This window comes from Talpa occidentalis, unplaced genomic scaffold (assembly GCF_014898055.3).
Source record: "Talpa occidentalis isolate TD23 unplaced genomic scaffold, MPIMG_talOcc4v2.1 talOcc4.9, whole genome shotgun sequence".
Taxonomy (NCBI): Eukaryota; Metazoa; Chordata; class Mammalia; order Eulipotyphla; family Talpidae; genus Talpa; species Talpa occidentalis.
Genome location: NW_023605305.1, coordinates 45,274,240 through 45,295,175, shown reverse-complemented (window position 1 = coordinate 45,295,175; position 20,936 = coordinate 45,274,240). Strand labels below are relative to the sequence as shown.

The window sequence follows — 20,936 nt, the reverse complement described above, 5'->3', positions numbered from 1 at the left end:
CTGACAGTGCTTCTAGAATGCCTTTGACAGCATAAAACCTAATAACATTTTTCTGGTTTTGAGTCTTGAGGATGCTTCCTTTCTTCTCTCAACCCATTTCAGCATGATTCTCCTCCTTCCATTAATTTATTTGTAAAATATATCCATATATATGTGCAATGTATGTGTATACATATATCTTGCCTCTCAACCAAAAAAAATATAGGTACTTTATGTTAATCTTTTTATTCCTTTTACCAACTATTCTCACATTTAGCATTCATTCAGCAGTTATGCATAGTAGGTGCTAGATGAAATTTAAGTATATAAAATATTAATAGCTATTATCAAAGGAAGAATCAAAAAATGTCATAATAGAAATTTAAAGAATTTACTCTGAATAAGTAGAACTTCTTAAGCTTCTCACAGAAGTTTAATTGCATTATCTCAGAAGATAACCTAGGAAGACAAATAGACATTTTGTACATAGAGAATTCAGACTCAGTGTAGCCTAATAATTTGTAGATAAAGTCTGGATTCATTAAAAAACAAAACTATGCATTCCCATAGCTCATAATATTCTAATCATATTTTCCATAGTATCACACATTAAAAGTATTGGAAAATGTTCCTAAAATTGGTGATCTTTGAGATTGATCTTGAGGTCAGGTAGAATTCTGAAAGCAAAGCTAAGGACCATTAACAAAGGTCAGAATTTGAAGTTTGGAATATGATTGAGGAAACAATAATCCAGGTCAGCTATAGATTGTGATTTGTGGATAGTTATCAAAAATAATATGAGGCAATAATATGAGGCAAAGCTATTAATATACTTTTGCTCTTTTTAAAACGTTTATATTATGTTAGTCTCTGCTCAAAAATACTTTAGGACTTTCCACTTCTTTCAGAATAAATCAAAGATAATTTCCAAATGACTTCTATGGGTGGCACACTGAGCTCACTAACACTACTCTTCTTCTTTTACCCATTTATTTTCCATCCATATTAACTTTCTTGCTACTTGTTTAACTCACCAAAGTGCTACTTCATGGTGACTACATTGGCATTTCCTAGGTCTGGAAATTTCTTTCCAGATATAATTCTATAGGTTGGTCCCTTGATACTTCCAAGTTTCAATTCAACTGTCTTGCCCTAAATTTGACTTGCCCAGTCATCCTATTGGGATGACTTACCAGCATCCTTTACTCTCTAACCAAATACACAGTTTTCATTTTATTAATATTATTGGTTTCTAAACAACATTAAAATAACTGTCAAGGTGATCAAAAAACAAGGAACATCTAAAATAAAATGACAGCCAAGAGATTTCTAAGAATATATGACAACAAATATAATTTGGTATCCTGAATGGGATCTTGTGTAAAAAAAAAAAAAAAAAATTAACATTATATAAAATGTAAAAAAATCTGAATAACTTTGAACTTAAGGTTAGTAATAATAATATAAGCTGTTAATATAAGAAAATCTGGGTATGAAGGAGCACTGTACTGTCTTTATATAGTTTATAATTTTTCAGGGCCTCCCTGGTGGCTTAAGGGGTTAAGTCTCAGCACTATCAAGCTATTGCCAGCCACTGCATCATAAGTTCAATCCCTCGCGAGGGAGTTAACCCACATGGCACAGCAGACCTCTCCTGTCTCACCCCTCTGCTTGTCTCAGCAGTGTATTTCAGTAGATCTTCCTGTTTTGCTCCCCTCTCTGTCTCTGGTGCATTCTCTCACTCCCACACCTCTGGCCTACACCCCAGCTCTTGTATGCATAAATGAATAATTCTTTAAATATATATATATATATAATTGTTCTGCACATCTAAAACTAATCTAAAATAAAAAGATTATTTTTGAAAGTGTATGTGTGTCTACTGTTTGGTTGTTGTCCATCTCCCTAGAAAATTCTTGCTCACTGTTTTATTATCAGTCTTAGAACAAGACCTTGCACATAGCAGACACTTGATAAATATTTGTTTAATTAGGTAATCAATCAATTGTGTCATTTATACTTCGCACAAACCTTACGATGGGTTATGCGATCTTAGTGACATTTGTTAGATTATATAAAAGAGCAAAAGTTAGAACCATGATTCAAACTCAGTTCAGTCAAATTCCGACATTAATATATTTAATCAGAATTTGGGACTGAAAATCAGAGTACTGAATTTATACTTAACATATGTACAGAAGGAAACCATGGAAGATTTTGAGCAGTGAGAGTAGCAAAGTGGCTCTTTAAAGTGAAGAATGGACTTAGAAGGGCAGAGTCAGTAATGGGAAGGCCAATTTGAAGATTATGGCAATGATACAGATGAAAAGAAATGAGACTTAAGCTAAGTGGCAATGGAAATAAAAAGAAATACATAGGTGTAAAAGATATTTTAGTCTAGGAATTTACAGCACTGACAAGTGGTTCCAGGTATTGAGCAAGGGAAAAAAAATAGAGATTAAATTTAAGTTATGAATCTGGATGACTGAAGAATGTTATTCTCATCCCTTGGAAGTGGAAACAGTAAATTTTCTCTGCCATTCTTACGCATCCACATATTTCATTTGGTTAACATAAGCAGAAAAATGAAATTTATATACAGAAAAATTGAAAATTCTCTTTAAAAAGTTTAACACAGACAAAATGTAAATTATTTTCAAAATGACTTTATAAGATTTCTCAGTGAAAAACTAGAACAGGAGAGTTTATTACGCTGCTTTAGTATATGCTTTGGTTTATCTGACAAAGCATTATGAAAGGTTTTCATATCTCAGTTATAAAACTTTGATAATAAAAAAAAAAAAACCTCCCTGTAGAAAGCATATTGAGACCTCTACTCTCCACATCAATCTTGGGGTTATTAAATGATAATTATTGCTATTACTTAATATCTATCTGAGACTAACATACAAACAACCAACAGAACAAATGAAAGGTGTTACCCTGGAGCAAAGCAATTTTTTTATGATCAATAGTGTATCATTAGCATAATGTTTATTTTATGCATCTGCAGACTTTTTATCACCCGAATTGTGGTTTATAAATATTAACCTATTGATCTTTGCTGCTCTTCCATTCACTATAAGAGTTTCAGATAAACATCACCACTTCTTTTTTGTGGGTGAAGGACAAAACAATAAAGCAAAGCTCTAGATATCTGATGACTACTCATGGTTATAGAAAGATTCAGAATTCAAGGTTGTCCAGCCATATGAATTCCTCCAAGCTATCCTAAAGGCTTATGTCCCAGCTTATTCATAAAATACAAACTGATAATATGTTCTTTTAAATAGAAATGTAGGTTGAGTACAATAAAACATACATCTTTTACCTAGTAATATGATTTGTGACTTACATATGCTTTATAAATTGTCAAATAACATGCTGACAGTGTACTTGGCTTGTTTTACAAAAACCTACTGCCATTTTTTAATATCTTATCTTTAAAGTTTTAGTAGCAATTTATTAAGCAAGAATTTCTGAATTTTTCTCTGAAAACTTGTCTGTTCGTTCTTTTGAGAATTCATTACACTAAATAGCAATCTGATTTCATTTAGGTAGTGAAGATCAGTTCTTTGAGTGATCAAAATAACATAGCCTTAAAAATAATAAAGGAATACCATCAGAGAAATTTAAGAAATCCATTTACTTTTCCTAAACTATTTCTTCACTCGGTTTGTGTGTAATTCCTGATAGAAAGCTTTATTTGGTCCATTATTTCTCTAATTTATTTTGCTAAAGTTAACCTGACACAAGACAGAAGGCTGGGACCAGCATTTGAGTTATATTTAATGAAAGCTTAGAGCACAAAAGCACTTCAATTATTCTTATTTCCTGATTTATACTGAAAAATGGGTGCACATCTGTGTGTTCCTTTGATAGGGTTCAAATTAGCAGTGAGCTTTTGAAAATTGGTCCTTAGTAACTTCAACAAATGTCTTTTACCAGCTTATCTTAAGCAAAACAGAGACTTCTAAATCAAACTTCTATTTCATCTATTTCTTTCTTTATTACTGAAATGAATAAAGTAATTTTGTATGAAAACTTAAATGCTTATCAAAAATGGGAAGCAATAAGTACAACAATAAAACCATTTGTTAGAAGCTTATTATATTATTATGACTAGAGTGATACATTTGTCTTTTCATAGGGAGTTAGGTGGGTTTCCTAGACTGCTAAACCAGACATGTCACGTCTGTGCAAGCAAGGCACCAAAAATCATATTCAGTTGAACTCACTGAAATTTGTTTATGCATAGGAACTTTAGAACTGGAACCCAATATCCCCCATTTCACCACTTGCAACACAGAAAAGACTCTCAGTAACAGATCTGACAAATCTATATACAGTTCCATAAGGCTATTTATCCTCCCTATGTCTTTGAAAGTAAAATACTGTGAAGGCGGCATTTGAGTTTTTGGTGACAAATTGCTTTTCTCAATGGAATCAAAGACTGTGGCCATCTGCAATGAAATAGATGAGCCACAGCTGGCTTTCATAATAATCAATCCTGATTGCAACAGGACTATGGCATTTCTGGATTGATTATGAGGACCTGCTGTGACGGACAATACTGACCAACTCAGTCACATTGACAAGCAGTTATTTCTCATGTTAAGAAACACACTCTACCTTATGTCATCAGATGGAAGAGAAGAGAGAAAATATATAATACATTTGGTGAGTACCAGAAACCTGAAAATATGGAAACTCCTTAAACTAGATTTGGAACTGTAAATTATCTATGTAATACATCAATACTGAGACTATATCTATATTGTATCAATAAAACGGGAGCCAAAGATTGCCATGGATCTTCAGCACTGCCTGCTCCATATACTTTTGCATCCCACAGAAAACTGCCTTACCCACAAATCCTGCTGTATGAACTGTACACCACTTTATTCCCGATTTTTCTCTTCTGTCTCACAGTCTTGGCTGAGTCAACCAGAAACAGACCTGATGAAAAGGCCAGCAGTTCACATGCATGGTAGTTACTTATGATTTTTGGCCTAAGCATGTCAAATTCATCCATTGGGAATCTGGATTCAAACATCTAAGATGCTGTGGTAGTTAATGGTGGAAAATTAAGCCAAAAGGTTATATAATCTTTATTGCTGGCCAAGCTGGTATAGGGCAAGCATTAGTGGCAGAAAAAGAAAAGCAATAATGACTAACAAGTTGAATATTTGCTATATGCTAAACACAAAGCTAAAAGTATATCATCCACTCTATATCCAATATATATGTTTTAAACCTCATGTCACTGTTAACATCTTTAGTAAATATTATTATCCTTGTCTAATTGATGAAAAATCTGAAATTTGGAGAGATAATTCAAATTATTCTTATCATGTAAGTATAAAACAAAGAACTGAAACCTAATTCTGTTGGACTCCTCTTGACTATTGAGCTATAGATCTGGGAATCTATGGGAAGTAGGGGTGGAGGAGGGAGGGAGAGAGAGAGAGAGAGAGAGAGAGATGAAAACAGAGAAGAAATGATCTTGCTCTATAGCCTTAAGAGATTGGCCTTCTCTCCTAAGAGCTTCTAAGCTGCAGTTCCCGTGGGTCTATATGTTCATTGATCTCTGAACTCCAGCTGTGTCTCTATATGGAATACAGTACACAATAGAGTTTGAGGTAATTAATATTTGTATTCATTTCTTCATACATTAATTTCAATGCTGGATAATTCATTTTAATGTTGGTGATTTTGACTTTGGCATTCTGTAGTTTTCTCAATATGAAATATAAAACTACCTTGTATCTAGGAGTAAGTAGGAAATTTGGATTTTTCCAGCAATTTTCTTCTACATTCTAATTTTATAAGGGACTTTTAAGATCAAATCAAAGAATATGTGTATATTTATTTTTAATCATCTACATAGTTAAATATGTCTGAGCTTTTCCTCCCTCTAGAATCTTCTTATTGTGAGATTTTAAATCTGATCCAAATGAACACTATTGGCTTCAGTCCATAATATTTCAATCCCATAAACAAAATTCCAACTTGGGGATAGCAGAGTTGGTCCCCTTCCCCACTCCCTAGTAACTAGTTAAACTGTCATACTAAGGATGAGGTATTAGGAGATTTATAACCAATTTTGTCTTTTCTAGATAGAAAAGATCAAGCAGGCTGGCATGATTCTAGTAGCCCCACATTTCCAAAGAATACTATTTCTTCCATAGGAGTGACATTCAAAGGAGAACAAAAATTCCATATCATTTTATATTATTATGCATTTTATTGCCCAAGATTTTATTTTTCCAGGCTTTGTTTGAGGTCGGGAATGTTAACTCCATTGCCAACTAGGGCAAATTCAAGTTTCAAACTATTCAAAGGCAAGATTCTCCAAGGGCCTCATCATCAGTAATGTGACTGTCTAAGCAAGGCCTCCTTACTACCTGTGGGTCCATCAGCTTTTGTTTGTTCCATCTTCCACAAGCAGACAGTACAATCAATGTTTCTACTGCTATGTTTAGCAATAGTTAACTGTTTAAGCAAATGTAGGATACTAGAAGAACATTTAAGATGTAGAATGAGGAACAGAAATAGTTCCTTAGCATTTTCCATTCTTTTCATAATGCTTTACCATCATTCTTCTTAAAATTGTTTCTGTTTGTTTTTAAAGGAGGAGGACTAAAATAAAATTATCACAAAAATATAAAGAATTCTTTATTCTTTCTCATATTGTTCACAAATTCTGTCATTATAGACAAATTGTTGAGAAGATTTGCAGATAATCTTATTCCAATTGCCCTAACGTCATTTCAATATACTTCTCCATTTTTCCTTAGAGCAAAACCCTCACTATAATGGAATTTCAAATATGTTAGCACATACCATTATTGATCTGACCTTTCCTTATGTTAAATAACTATTAAATCTATATGTTGCACTCATAGAAATTAAACAAACAATTTATAGATATGTTTGTATTTACATTATTCTACTTATTTTTTTAGCATATCTTTTTGGACCAATGATCCGTTTGTTTTTTTCTTTGAGTTGTAGGACTTTCTGTCTCATCAAAAAAAAAAAAGCATGAACAAAGGCCTGGGACCTGAATACTCTAGGTTTACTTGTTGTAGCACAAGAGGGAGGTCTAGAGCTGGAAGGTTGGAAACAGAAGGGGGTGGCAAGAGGTGTGGTGGGTGACATATCAGGTCAAATGGAGTCTCACAGGTAATGGAGGGGCTTTACATTCTACTCCAGGAAAGAGTGATCATAATAAAGGCTTCTAAGCAGATGTATAGCATGATCTGATATACAATTCTAAAAACTACTCTTTGTGTCTTGTTTTTTTTTTTTTTTTTTTAAATTATGGTGTATGTGTTGGGGTCGGGTAGGGCGTGCACTATCTAATTGGCTCAATGGATCCTCTATTGTCTAACACAGTGCCTGCTTCACTCATTCACTTTCCCTTCTTGACCTCTGACAGCACCTGCATTTTTGACACTTATTCCAGGCTCTTAAAATTTCTGCCCTTTACCACACAATAGGAAAATACTCTTAAAAGAAAAGCTCAAGCTGTTCTCCTTCATGTTTCCTTTTTTCCGTCCTGATGCACCAGGTCTCCCCTGACTTTCCCAAGTTCACATTCTGAATTGTAAAGCAAGTTTAAAATTTCTCTGTCTTCTGGGACCTGCTGTGGCATTCAGAATAGTTTAGACCTAAGAAACTGGATACTCCAGAGATCTTGAGCTTAGAGTTCAGAAAACAGGCTGGTTCTAGCAATCTTGTGAATTTCTTTTGAAGAAGAACCAGGCATAACTGGAACAAGACTCCTCCCTAGACAAGGTCATTCCTGAGGAATGAGGAGGCCAGTCACAGTACTTCATAAAATGTACTGCCTGACTCCAAAACTTACTGTTACAGAAATAATATCAGTTGAAAATTCACTTGGAAGACAGACTTGAAGAGGGAAAGAACTCTCCAAGGATCAGCATAAATATGCTTAGAAGAGGAAATAAAATAGCACACATTTGTTCTGGTAACAGCATGTGAAAGAGTTGAAGGGGAAGGACCTCAGGCTTCATCTACCTGCAAAATGTCCTCTTTTCAGCTGCCTCCATGTGTGCCTGCTATGGCAGGGGAGTTCAGAACTATCACTACTAAACATAGGATTACTAGACACCCCAATTTATCATTGCATAGAAGATAAAACTGTCATATTACATCATTTAGTTTACCTTTTTATGAAATTCTCAGCACGGGCTCAACAATACTCCAGAAATGAGCTCATAGAGTCCATAAAATTCCCCAAGCAAATTTAATTCTTATTTGCTCTGTTTAATATGCATTACCAGTTAGATTTATTAAGCATGTACTATGTGTCAAGCACTCTGGGTCCTGGATATTAGGCCTTGGGTATAACAAGATTAATAAGAACTATTCTGTCCTTGATGAATGCATGTTCTAGTAGAGTAGACAGAACTATAAATAGATAAATGGTGATATAGTCTATTAAGTGTTATTACTGAGGTAAAAATAAAGTGAGAATACACAGAGGGCACTCTCTCACTGAAAGATCACATTCAGAATTGAGCACCTCACTTTTCACTTGTCGTTTTATGTTTTAACTCATACTGGAATCTGGGAAAGAATAATTTCATGTATCACAAATCCTATAAGGTTGTAAAGGTAAGGTAGTAGAAGGGCTTCGATGACATCTTAAAGGCTTGAACTGCTTGTTATAGGAATGGGAAGCCACCGAGGATGCTTAAGCACAGGTGAGACTTGACATTTCCTCATTTCTATCACTAGACCAGTCCTCTCCTTCCACATCTGATTCATATATCCCACAGCCTTTATCTCCACTTTACAACCCCTTTACCTCTCTGCTTGAAGGAACCACGGTGTCAATACCATAACATGTTCAAGATTCTTCCTTTCTTTCCAATCTAGTTCTTCCCCTAATCTTTGTGATCTCTGACAGAATGACACCCACTGCTAAAACCAGAAACTTAGAAGTCTTTCTTGAGTCTTCCCTTTTTCCTCATCCATCATCACCAAATCCTTTTAATTGTCAATCTCTGGGTTATATTTTGGATCTGTCCATTTCTCTTATTTTCACAATTCCCACCTTAGTTCCAGACACACTCATCTGTTAGCATCTGTATTGTGCAATACCTCCCACTTGGTTTCTCCACTTTCACTTCAGCTTGAACAGCACAGCCTTTACAATTGCCCAGAAACATCTCTAATTGGAAACCAGATGAAGTCTCTCCACCTTACCCCAGCACCATCTTATTGCAAAATGCAAGGGCCTCCACGGTCTTCATACTATGTTCAGAATAGTCAGAATTGTTAGCATGACTGAGTCCGGCTCCCAGTCTCCAGTTACACTGCCAGTACCTCTCTTCCTCACTCTAAGTTCCAACCCCAGTTCTCTTTTTGTTCTTAAATGGGCTGAACATTTTTGCCATATAAAGTTATCACACATGATAACTTTATCTCCTTTCTCTCCTGTTGTCATTCTTTTCTCCATCCCACATAAGGAAACTTTTTCTTACTTCTCTGTTTTCTTATTAAATCTGAACTCTTCCTTGACCATCATAACATTTTCTGGTTATTCACTCATCTACATGATAATACCTGCTTTTCATCTTTCATAAAATATATTTGAGTCTACAATTAAATAGATAATGATGACAGATTATAGATAGATACATGGATGGAAGGAAGGTAGGAAGGAAGGAAGGAAGATAGATTGCTGTCATTTACTTGTTTAATGTTTGCCTCCCCTCTTAGACAATTATACTGCAATCTCCATGCATCTATTTCGTCCACTGTATCCTCAAGTTCAAAGTACTCAATAGGGCCTCCCAGATGGTGCAATGGGTTAAGATGCAACCTATGAAGCTATCCTCAGCCACTGCAGCACGAGTTCGATCCCTGGCCAGGCAGCTCCCCACATGGTGCAGCAGACCCTTCCTGTCTCACCCACTGCTCCCCTCAGCAGTGTATTTCAGTCAGTCTGCCTGCTTTGTTCCCCCACTCTGTCTCTGGTGAATCTCCTCACCCCCAACACCTCTGCCTGTAGCCCAGTTCTTGTATGCATAAATAAATAAATCTTAAAAAAAAAACAAAAAAAACCACAGTGCTCAATACAAGTCTTTGAATGAATAAAATATACCTTTTTCTTTTTTGATCATTTTAACTTCTGTAACTAATTTGTACATATTACCTAATTATTTTACTTAGCTATCTAAAACCTACTTCCTGACTACTTTCTACTAGATGCCAAGAAGAATGCAAGCAATAACATCTCATCGACCTCATTTTCACTGGAAAGTGCTAAGAAAACAACAGGGCATTTTCAAATGCTACAATGTGTTTTTAGCTCCCATTGACCAGTGAATCTCTGATACCCCAACAAATAATCACTTTCTAGTTTTATTAAAATTTTTATGAAATTGCATATTCATTTATTATCTGTCATCAAAAATAAGCAGACAGTTAAGCTTGCTTTTCTACTGCTTGCATCCTGAACAAAATTAAAGGTCCATTCAAACCTTGTTTTAATATATGAAGTAGAATAGGTAACTTTTCATCACAAGTATACATAAACATTTTTCTTGTGCTATTTCACTCCCAGCTTCTAGCCAAAACATTAAAAAAGTCTGTTCTTGCAATCATTGCAGAATTTCAAGCCTTAGTCAAAGAAGAAAGCCTAAAAATCTTTTCAGAAATCCTGTTTGGGCGCTATTCCCAGCTTAATTTTGCAAACCAAGATGTTTGGGCAGTCCTGGTATGCTGGGAATAAGCAGTTGAGGATTTTTATCTGAATCAAACCCAAACTCCAACCCTAATTAAAATACCACAACATTGTTAACTCCTTGACTATGTTAGACATCAGTTTAGTTCAACTAATTCCACTTCTGGAATATAGCCTCCCATTTATGTTCCTGCTGATTGCTTATATTTTCATTTCAGCTTTCCCATTGCTTTTCAAAGGACAGAGTATTGTTCCACTTTCTGTTGCTATGCAAATAACTCTGAGGTTACATAAAAAAAGCCAGATTACTAAAGCCATATAACACAAATATGGTGACAGGAGCTACTGTTGCTGCTGGGCTTTCTGTTTTAGCCATTGTTTCCCCACTGATGACTAAGGATGGTGCAAAAGATATTTTGTGACACTTTATATTGTGTGTGTATAAATGTATGTGCATCCATATACACACACACATTGGCAAATGAATTTACTGTCAGCATTCAAGTTCATAGTTCCCTATACAGGAAACATGAACTGCAAAGATACTGTAAACTCTGTTTAAAGGACTGAGTATATATGTTACAGATGCTTAGAAGCTATCAGTCTATAAGAACATGCCCTAAATTCTTTGAAATTCCATCAAAGAAAATCAGCAAAGGACACACACTCTCTGTCCATCTCAAGGAATTTTTATATGTACATCAACTTTTTGATCCTGTTCCCTTCAACACTTCTGTAAGGCCCTAAATTTCACCTTGCATTACCTGTTGCTAGTAGTGCTGCTATCCCCTCAATACTATTTTACTCAGGGTTTTGGAACCTTGTATAAAAGCCAAACATGAAGTGACAAGAGAAAACAAAGGAGTTTCAAAGTGAAAATTGAGTATGATCTTTTGCCATAAGAGAACAGTGCCATTTTCCTATAAAATTAGAGCATCTATATGCTTCTTCTCCAGAGAATTACAAACATTAGTTTTATTTTAAAGCTAATAGGAATTCTAAAAATATCCTCCAGAAATAGCATAGGGAATTCCCAGATCCTAAATATAAATAATTCCCTCTGATCATAAACTGTGTTAAGGCAAATAGTTGTTGATTCAGTGTCTCTCCTAAATGAGGGCCATAAAACAATAAGGAAAAGTCAAAAGACCCTCTCTCTTTCTCTAGGAGCTTACCTTCTAGTTGGGAGGACAATTAACAAACAAATGAATAAATATGGTATATAGTAGGCCAGAGGATAAGTGCTATGGAAAGAAATAGGGCAGGGAAATAGGACAGGACTGGGCCAGAGGTAGAGGGGTTTGGGCAGTGGATGGAATTTTAACAGCCTGATCAGAAAAATGTTCAATACATCAACTATATTTCCTAAGAATCCTGAAAGGGGCCTCCCTGGTGGTGCAAGAGGTTAAGACACAACCTATGAAGGGGTCCGCAGCCACTGCCGCACGTTTGATCCCTGGCCAGGGAGCTACCCACACGGCGCAGCCAACCTCTGCTGACTCTCCTGCTCCTCCCCTCAGCAGTGTATTTTGGTCAATCCACCTATTCTGTTCCCCACTCTGTCTCTGGTGAATCCTCTTACCTCCCAAACCTCTGGCCTGTACACCCAGTTCTTGTTTGCATAAATAAATAAATCTTTTAAATAAAAAGAATCCTGAAAGAGTCATGCAGGTAGAATATCTGGGAGAAGGACATGGTAAGCAGAGGGACACGGGAATACAAAGACCCAAAAGAGGGTGCATACCTTATATGCTGAAAGAAGAGTGAGCAGCCCGGAAAAGCTTAAGGTAAGAGAGTTAAGGAGAAAGTGTAGGATGCATGACAGAGGGGATAGGAGAAGGGAAATGAGTCCAGGTAGGGCCTGGAAGTCAGTGTAAGGACTTGGTAGTTGTACTTTACTCCGAATGAGATGGAAGCCATTGAGGATATGTTAGTTCCTTTGGACTTTTTAACAAAGTGCCGCAGACTAAGTGACTTAACATATTTTCCCTCTGTTAGTGCTGGAGATCAAAAGTCCAAAAACAAATTTGCTTTTTGGCAGCTCATGGAACCCTCAAAGATTCTAAGGGAGATTCCTTTCTTGACTTTTTCTGCTTTTTGTGGCCACACACACTCCTTAACTTTGGACTAAATACTCCATTCTCTGCCTCTTCACATAGCCTTCTCTGCGTCACGTCTTCTCCTTTGCTGTCTTTTCTAAGGACACTTGTCATTGGATTTAAAGCCTATCCAGATAATCCAGAGAGATGTCAATTCAAGAGCCTTAACTTAATTACAAGAAGTTACTTGAGGAGGGAGATTGCACAGCAGAATCCAAGAGACCATAGGGCACACAGTAATTCAGTTACACATTCTAGGTGAGTGACCTATATCTGAACAACAGTAATGAAGGTGGTGGAACCATTTAGATTCTACACATATTTTGAAGGTAGAGGTGACAGAATTTTCGGAAGATTACACATGAGAAGTAAAAGAAAAAGCATCATCAAGGGTTCTTGCAAGATTCTTGATCTGAATATTGGGGAGCGATTTTTGTGTTAATTTATTTTCTTACATCATTGTCAATTTTTGGACCATATTTGATTTCTCACCTCAGGTATAGTCTCTGTAGTTCTCCAACCACCATGGAACCTGTGATTGATCTCAGGGAGTGATTTTTGATGTACGTAGTAGGAATGCCTCCTTTCCTATAAAGCTTTACATTGCCAGGATCAAGGTCATTAACTACCTGTTTTTTCCTCCTCCAATAAGTCTCAGGTAGGATATGATTTCCTTTTGGCCACCATCCCTGAGTTTTAAAAGATTGGATTAATCTGTCTTTATGGTCTGCACCCTAAGTTTTTCACCATCCTAGCTCTTTTTGTCATTTGTCTTAGTTTGATTTCATGAACTGTTAAGGCAGAATTCCATCAGGGAAGCAGGCATCACTCAGAAAGGAGAGGGAAGTTCTTTCTTAATGCTGGTGGGCTCAGAGCAGATCCTTCTCCAAAGTCTGAGATCCAAGTAATTAGGGAACTGGTTATTTACTACCTAAAGAGGGGGTTACATTATCAATTTAAAGCCAGCTGATATACAGAAGCAGGAGACTTCTAAGTGGTTATCTGGGGTGTATGTGTCAGGCTTGTGGCCTTGAGATCCTTTATCAGTAACTCTCTAGAACTTTCGGTCTACAGTGAGGCTTTGTTTCAACATAACTTTAGACATTTTCCACTTGAGAACCACCTCAAAATACTTTAAAGTAAAATTATTAATTTAGCTCATGATTTTGCAAATGGACAAATGACTTACCTTGGCTGTGCTTCTGGTCTGGGCTGAATGCTGATCTTGACTGGACTTGCTCTAGTAACTACAGTTAGCAAGTGTTCCAATGGGGGCGTCCTGATTCATAATGACCTCAGGAGCGATGACTGAGATAACTGAAGTCCTCACCCACTGTGGTCTTCCCTCCTCTACCCACTGGCCCGAGCTTGTTCACATAGCTGTCAATGGACTGCAAGAGTATGAGAACAGAAATTGCAAGATCTCTTGAACTTGCTAAGTTCAAAATTAGCATAATTTCACCTCCATCAAATTCTATTGATCAAAACAAGCCACAAAACCACTCAAATTCAAGGGAGGAGGAAATAAATTCCATGTATCTAGAGGAGAAGTTATCAGGTATTTTTGCAATTTTTGTAATCTATCAAATCATTTAATACAGTTGTTTGCTTTGGTTTCTACCCCACAAGCAAGAAAACTTTGGTTTCTACCCCTTACTTTGTAGCTACCCCATAAGCAAGAAAACAAGTTTCTCTTTGTTCACTATTTTATCTTCAGACAGTAGACACAGTGTACATATTTATTAGGAAATGAAGGAAAAGAATGAAGGCGCGAATCAATCGATAGACAAACTAAAAGGCAATTTTGTTGGCAAATATCATGCTTGCCTGGTCAGTCTCCATTTTCTTGAGTTCTGCATCAGAATTTCCATGTATTCAGTATGTAGAAACTGTATTTGCACTTGGGGCAAATTATTGCTAAATCTGAGATATAAATTAATGTAGGCATATGCAAGAAATGGTAAAAATAAACATTCTTAATTTTTTTAAATATTCACATTTGTGAAATAACTTTCTAAGGAGTTTAGAGACTCATTTGCTTTATATCAACTGAGAACAATGATTTTTTTTTGTTTGAAACAGTTGTATTTTTACATTCAAGTTAACAGTATACTTACTTTTTGAATTATAGTGGGTGTTATATAGATCCTTTTTTCTTTAAATTTCTGAGTTGAGGTAAATCTCTTCTTTGCTTAAGTTATCTGGATCTTTTTTTAGGAATGTCTCACAATAACCAGGTTATAAAAGGATCCTTCTATTCCTTATTAATGTCACCTTAGAATCTAAAATGCAAAGAATTTCATTAATTATGTTACACGTCTGTTGCTCAACAATGCCATTGTCTGGGAAAATTCCAGTGTTTTACAAATGGAATACAGAGGTTAGTTTTTATCTTTTTTTCATTGGAAACATATAAGTGCCTTGGTGATATAAATAAGAATTGAAATTAAAGTCTTTGTACCCAAGCATTTTCACTAATAACTTCACTCCAAAGCCTCTATCTATTTTTCTCTGTTGCTCTATACACCACAAAGAATTTAAACTACCTACCAATAAGCTCCTGCTGGACTCTCTTACATCTTTCAAACCCTCCTTAATGTGAACTTCTTTCAGCACTGAACCTGAACGTCTTCCAGAGTCTTATTGATCCAAGTACATCAACATGTTGTTTGTGCTGCTTGTCTGTCTGTTGCAGTTAGTCTAATAAGTCTATTGGACTATTCAATTCTGAGTTTGGTAGTGTGCCTGTGTTTTCTACTCAGTACGCCAGAGCTATGGAAACAAAGTAGTAATCTGAGGAGCAATTCAGTGAGAGTAAGTCCTACTAACCTAAATCTCCCCACATAATCTTGTATTGTTTCAAGAACAAGAACATTTGGGAATTGGAAACATACTTGGGAGTTATCTTTATGCCCTCTGTATGTATGAAGAGTAGGAGGTCAGGTCTTTGGAAATCAAAGAGAGGAAGGAGAAAGAAGAAGAAAAGTAGCTTCTATGCCAAGTAAAAATTGTGACAGCTAGGAACTTGTATCTCCTGGCAAGCGGTCTGAGAATAGTTCAGAGTATAAGAGATTTATCAGGGACCCAAGCCTGTAAAAGTCAGATGATGGAAAAGGCAGGGTTGTGCAGAAAGCTCACGCCATAATGTGATCTGACAAAATCTTAACCCACCTAGAGGAGTCCTGTCCAGGACAGAAACGGACAGGCCGTAAGAGTCCCATTATGTTCATTGTCTAAGCGCTGTCTGACCCTGAGCATTGTGAAGATGCTAATTGCTGGAGGCTGTCAGAACCACCAGGCTTCTCTTGCAGGAAAATCCAAAGTGGCACACACCCTTAGCTACCTAGAGCTTTAAGTAGTTTTATGATATTTAAGAAAGGGCCAAATATTGAACCAAATATCTCTTCCCACCTTGGGGAGGGGTGGGGGGAATGAAGGACAGCAATCGAAAGATAATTTAAAAGAACCCTAATGTATTCAGTCATTCTGTTAATCAGCATAATTTTTTAATCATTTGTGGCTTAGGTGCCCTTTTTGGAGGTTTTTCTTGTCATTGTGTTTATGGGAAATTGACAGTTATTAATTGTTTTTAAGCTTGAACCAGTCCTTATTAGAATTCAAATATATTTCCCACTACTGGGTCCAATATCTATGTAATCATTTATCTTACAGTGAATTTTACTGTAAGTGTAATATTTACAAGAAGCAATTTGTCATCCTTGGGTTAAGTATAGAAACTTCAATATTTTCTGGATAAATATGTCAAAATAACTAAGATTCAAGCAATAGAAGAGAATGGGAAGCTTATAATACAGCATTTTATAATAGAGTCGGGAGGTTTGCTATTAGGTTTCACTCTATTATCATTATTGTTTTTGTAAATAAATATGATTTTGCAATTATTAACCATCAGTGGTATTAATGGCATTAATGCTAGTAATCTGTCTCACTAAGGATTTCAAAGTGCTGTGTTTTTTATACACTAAATGAGTTCCAGGGCTCTAACAGTGATTCCCTCCCTGATTTGCTACATCCCAAAGTCTCCAAACACAATTAATTTTAATTCCTATATGTATGTGCCATATAGCACTTTAGGGTAGAGGAATGGGGTGGCAAACCACACAAACAGTTTGGGGGTATTGCAACTCCTTAAAGATTTAAATCTCTAATTGGCAATATAGCTCCCTTTTCTAGCTGATGGTAGCACTCCTTGCCATTTAAAACACATCCTATGAATGTATTCCCAGGGCTGGGAGGTGTGGATGAATGCATGCACAAGGCTGAGGGAGGCAGAGAAAAAAGGTCCAAGCTGAAGCTCAAAAGTACCCACAATCTGTCCTGCTTGTGCCCTTCGTCTCCTGTCTGTGACTGCTCCTCAGTTCTCTTCTAACATTCCATTCAGTTCTCTCCTCATTTCCCACTAACCCTACTACTGTGCTCTGAGCATACTCAGTGATAGTCCCAGCTAACTGTCTCAGGTCACCCTGCTCTACCTGGAATACAACTGCAGCCTTGTCCTCCTTCCTCCCTTTGTTACCCAAACAACTCCTACTTTGACTTTGAGAGTCCCATCCAGTGTTGCCTAGTTTGTAAAGACCTTTGTCATTACCCCAACTGTGATTTGCCTCTTTTCCTCTGCTGTTAAATGAATGAATGAATGAATGATTCTTTGTTCTTCCAGCAAAGCATCAGGAGACAGCACCTCACGTCACTTTCTTGGCTCTTGCTTGCTGCAGGACCACTCACACAGAGCAGATCCAAGTAAACACAAACAGGGGTATAGCAGGATCCTTTTTAGGATTTCACCCCTGCACACTCTCATATACCAATTGAGCTTTCTTGCGCTCTTCACTGAAATATGACTATTCTTTCTTAGCTTTGCCAATCTTCAGCTAGTTACTAGAAGATAGGATCTCTGATGAGATCATTAAAACTACTCTGAATTCATGTGTTACTCTACGTGTAAACTTGTGAATGTGTTCATTCTGACAGTGGTATGTGAATTAAGAAAGAGAATGGGAAGCCAGTAAAACATATAAATGAACCCCTAATGGTGGCATTTCAGGAAATAGAGGAGGACAGATGGGAAGATATTTCTGGACTGGGAGCTTCTGGGTGCCCTTCACATTGTACCACGCAAGCCAATCCTTACTCCTGTACAGAAGGCTGGATCTGCTGCTACGACACCCTCTAGCTCTCCTGAGAATAGTACTTCTATTTCTGACTTTTATAAAAAGGTAGAGGAACCATTCCTTCTGGTTGTCAGCAACTAGGTAGAAGCTCTCCTCATACAATGGCCAGAAAAAGCTAGAACCAGAGATGTCTTTTTTCTGTACCTATATAGACACAAAAATAAAGTATTCCAGCTAGAGAGAGGCAATCAAGTTCAATGGAAACAGATTTATAATAATTATAACAGCTTACACTGATTACGTCTTTACCCAGGTATTATGTTAAGCCTTCCCTTTCTTCCTTAAGTCAACCATACAATAAAGGTCATTTTATTATTGCCATCTTACAAACAAGGAAACTGCCCATGTCTCGAAACTGATAATTCTTTGAGTAAGTACTGGGTGACCAGAAAGACAACTTAAATCCTAAATATACCTTCTGAAATATACTCCCTGGTATAGGAACGGGGAACCTAATTAAGCTTGCCTGTTCATACACAATTTAACTACTACTGGTAATTTTCTTGCAATCTTATATGTGGCAAGAAATTTACATTTTATTTCCATTTATTTAATACGGGTACAGAAGGTTTATAATTTCTGAATCCAATATTTACATCAAACAACTGGTATAAAAAATACAAATGTTTTCATATTATTTCCAATATTTTTTTCTACAAACTTCATGAATTAGCTAAAATATGTAAAGGATACTTTTCAAATATTGTGGGGAATATTTTAAAGGATATTGTAGGGCCTCTGAGTTCAAAGCGCTTACAACCTGGAAAGAAACATTAAGACTTCAGTAACATTCCAACTTCGACCTGTGTACAAACTGTGTCCAAATTGATATAGAAAACCTGAGAACTCACACCCATCCACTCAAAGAGCATTCAGACTATTATTGGATGTCAGAGACATAAAATAAGCATTGTCTTCACCCTTTTACTTTCAAGCAATTGTTTTCTAAACACTTACAATCTAAGTCTGCACACTTCAGAAATTCCAGAACTTTACTAAATCTCATGGAGATGTGTGTTGGCATTTTCCCTGAGATTTCTTTTCAAGTATCACTTCTGTCCATCAAGTCAAAGTTCCTAAGTAAATTGTGTTTAAATTCTTTATCTTTGCTGACAGGATGTGGATACCCAATAGCAGCAAAAATATAACTGGTCTCTTACTACCTTCTGGAAATATTGCTCACATGCTTATGTAAAGTGTTTTAATACCATTTGTTGAAAAATATTTAACCGGTGTCATTTGGTGCATACCAAGTTAATACTGGCTTCCCCAAGGCTATGATCAATTCAGTCAACCAGCAGATTTGACTGATTTATCCTTTGAATTGACTTGATTGCCTGGCTGTTTGGGCATCTGCAGACACCTTTACACAAAGAGAAGGCAAGCTTCACATTAACTTGCTAAATGAGGGTTATTCTTTTCTTCTTAGAGCTTCCACGTCCTTATTGAGTGACTGTTGGCAAGAGTTAAAATCATACCTCCACTTCTCATTTTTAAAAGGAATACAAATATATAAAACTCTGAAATGTGAACATAAAAGCAATAATAATTGCATATTTAAAGATCTATATAGTATAGAAAGAAGGTATTCTATTCTGTAATACCAACAAAGATAACTTGATGGAAATAAAACAACATAAAGAAATTTTTTAACACCCTTCTTGTACATATGGGTACTTTTGTATAATTAATCATTAATAAATTTTCAAGTACTATTTTATTTTTGCATTGCAAAAATAAAAGACTAGATCTTCGAAAGTTAAAGGAATTAATTTTGTTTTAAAAAATATATATTCTATTCAGCAAATTGTCTAGGTTCTTTCATTCCTTCATTGATATGTATACTAATCAAATCAAAGCTCTGATCTCAGTCAAAACTCAGTTTTATCCAAATTTGTTTACCTGGCTACAAATAAAAGATTTTCAGCCTACCACCTAAAATCCTGATGACAAAACAGAAAGAATCGTAAAATGTTCATAAAAATCAAATCAGATGGAGCATCAGCTAATCTGGGTATATTTTTCCCTATGATTAACCAGTTCTTAATGACAACATTTCTTATCTTACAACTGTGACATGAAGAGGGAGCTGTAGCTCTTCCGAGACACAGTTCTGCAAGAAGCAGCTTATCCACGCTCTCCGATCTCGTGTCTGTTTCTCTTTCTCTCTCCCTCTCTTGCGCTGTCCCTCATTCATTCACTCTTCCATCTTTTTGCCATTGTGCCAGCTCAATTTAAATGTATCTGCTCTGTATCTGTTCAAGTGGAGATAATCCATGCAAATCAGGAGCAGTGGCTTTCAATGCTTGGTTCACAGAGAGGACTCAGCTTGAGGAGGTCACTCGTTCACAGCCGCTCCTCCCATTATATTTTTCCCCTTATTGCAGAACTGCTGTATGTATACAGTGACTGAAAGGACTCAATTTACTGCAACTGCTGCCTGGCTTTACTTACAACTTTTTTTTTTTTTTTTTTTTTTTATAAAGGAACTTACCTCCATCTGTCTTTTCAAGGTAGGAAGTCTGATTCTTCTAAAGACGTGTGTAATGCCTCCACTGTCTGCTCATTATCAAATGTCACTTGAATGCTTTATATTGTTGCTGGCATTAGGAACAAATGCTGAGATTCCAGGTGCCTCACGCTTTTGTTACTTAACGTATAATACAATTGTTTAAGTGCCGGGTATTGTAATGTTTATTTTCCCTGCAGCCAGCTTCAGTTTTACAATGCCAGAAAGATTACAGTGTCCACATTCTAATCTAGAAATACAATCCTGCATCAAGTTTACCCTCTTAAAAAAAAAATCTCTCAGTGTGTTTTAACTTATCATGTATCCTGTCCAATAATAGTCAAGTGTAAAATGCAGCCGTGTTAAGGTTTGTTGTTTTTTTTTTTTTTTTTAAACCTGGAACCTTCCTGCAGCATTTTCTGTGAAAAAGAACT

The 20,936-nt window shown here is 36.2% G+C and overlaps 1 long non-coding RNA gene across 3 annotated transcripts in view; it reads right to left on the bottom strand.

Annotated features, from left to right (window-relative positions):
- LOC119235394 (uncharacterized) overlaps window positions 1-20,673 on the bottom strand; it is a 37,099-nt gene extending 16,426 nt beyond the window's left edge. For 2 of the 3 annotated variants that reach the window (XR_005122837.2, XR_008550397.1), the window contains exons 1-3: window positions 15,352-15,533; window positions 14,919-15,083; window positions 13,991-14,192 (exon numbers count right to left, since the gene is read on the bottom strand). This is a non-coding gene — a long non-coding RNA (uncharacterized LOC119235394). Of the gene's footprint in view, window positions 1-13,990; window positions 14,193-14,918; window positions 15,084-15,351; window positions 15,534-20,487 lie in introns of those variants that run through there. The other variant, XR_005122838.2, reaches the window with a different exon arrangement.
- Window positions 20,674-20,936: the final 263 nt, after the last annotated feature.